This window comes from Labeo rohita, chromosome 1, assembly GCF_022985175.1.
Source record: "Labeo rohita strain BAU-BD-2019 chromosome 1, IGBB_LRoh.1.0, whole genome shotgun sequence".
In the NCBI taxonomy this organism is placed as follows: Eukaryota; Metazoa; Chordata; class Actinopteri; order Cypriniformes; family Cyprinidae; genus Labeo; species Labeo rohita.
The window spans coordinates 27,540,984-27,543,209 of NC_066869.1; positions in this window are offsets into that span (position 1 = coordinate 27,540,984).

The following is a 2,226-nucleotide window of genomic DNA, read 5'->3' on the forward strand; positions in this document are numbered from 1 at the left end:
GACTGGTCAAAGCCAGATACTGTGTCCACGGGAGAGCTGATATTATCTTTCAGCCGATCAGCGATGGCTCTCCATATTCTTGGAGATGAAGGAATGATTAGGCTGTCTGGTGCATGTCATCTTTGACAGTGACGGATCAGAGGGAAAGTATAGCCTTTGATGAAATAGAGAAATGGCCTGGGATCATAAAGCCAAAGGTAGGCCAAGCTCAGATTGCACTTCAAGTTGACCATCACTGTAACTCATTTTTCATCAGATCATCTACCTCAAGCCTCATATCATTCACAGAACTCTTATTCCCCAAATAGACTTGCCACAGATAGAATAAAGTCCAAAAAAAATAATAAAGTCCTTTTATTTATTTATTTTTCAATATTTGCAGTGCTTTCTCCACTCCATACTCCAGAGATTGTGTCACCTCTGAAGGTTGATATGACCTAAGATAACCGCTCCATGATGATAAAATATATGGCCATTTCTGTTTTTTTTTTCCCCCTTCACTTTTTTTTTTTAGTTTTTATAGGAGTTCATAAGCAAAAGCAGTTCACCAGAAAAACTTCAGAATTTAATAAAACACAGACATTCCTTTCCCTCTTTCATTCCCTTTAACTGAATATTCAGTTGTAACACCTGCAACCCCAACTCTTGTATATTTTAAAGTTCTGTCCTTGTGTTGATTAAAATTGTATGTTGGGAATTCAAATGCAATTGTAAAAGTGATTTTCATACATTCACCAACCATACAAAATGACCTTGGCTGTTTTATCAAATAATCTTAAATTACACAGAGCTCACTTGGAGAATTCAAAAGACCTTCCTGTTCTTTTTTGTTGTATATAAAGTGGCCTCCAAAGGAAAAAAAAAAAAAATTGGACACGGTATGAAACTGAAAATGATTCATTCATGCATTTTTAATCAAAATGGTTAACGTAATGTGATGTATGCCAGAATCATTTAGTCCGCTTAATCAGCTGCAAGCTTACATTCGCATCTGCCTCCATCCAATCAACAATCAATGAATAAAAAAATTCACCCAAAAAAGTCCCCAACCAACTTTTTTTTTTTTTTTTTGATAATCAGTTTCACTTTGATGTATGTCGCAATACAGAAGAAAAGATATTTGCAACTACACTGTATAAAATAAAAAAAAAACACAATTTGTTGAGTCAGCTTAAAATAATTTGTTACTCTGCTGCCTTAAAATTTTAAGCTCAGTCAACTAAAATAAGTTTAGTCAACTTAAAATGTTAAGTTGTACAAAGTAACAACTTAAATATTTGTGTTTGCTAAACTTAACAGATGGGTAAGTAACCCAGCTGCCTTAAAATTTTAAGTTGATTCAACTCAAATATCTAAGTTGTCACTTAGTATAATTTAACATTTCAAGTTGAATAAACTTTTGAGTAGACTGAAATTATTTTAAGTTCTCAACAAACTCAACAAATTGTTTTTTACAGTGTATAAAGGGATAGTTCATCCATAAACAAAAATTGTTTGATATATTTTTATATAAGAGATTGAAAATCATATATCATTATGATGACTTAAGTCTCCAAAGATGTCCAAATACTCTTGGAGTCCACAGTATAGCCAAATTGACTGCGTCCATCAAACTGTGAGCCAGAATGAGCGTTTTGTCTTCTTACAGCACTATAATGAATGTCTTGCCTGAAGCTAGTGTTTTTTCCCCTGCATCTTTCACTGGACAAAGGAGTAGGATGAAGAATGTGCTCTTCTTCACACAGCACTCAGTTCACAGAAACAAAAGACAGGCAATCTAAAAGACTGCTTTAACACCAGGACACTCTGTCCAAGACCATCATTTTTACAAGCCGTCACAGTACATCAAAGATGAAGGGTGAAATCTAAACGAAGGCTTGTATTAAATTAGCTTAAATGTTGCGATTATTATGGCTACAGTCTGTTTTAGTTTCTTCCACCTCCTAATCTGATAAACAGGAATTGTTTGTGTCCTGCTAATCACGAAATGTTAGGCAATGAATCATACCCAAGACTAGCATGAGTCAAGCACTAATCCTATGGAAAAGACATGTGTGCCAAGACAAAACATTAAAATGAAATGAGCAAAATATATCAAGTGGAATTACTACCATTAGAGTCAGGACAGACAGTTAGATGGTCATTAGGAGTGAAATCAATTCTTTTAGGGTCTTCGGTCAAATCTGTGTCCATCACGTTGAATATCATGGGATATTTTTATCTGTT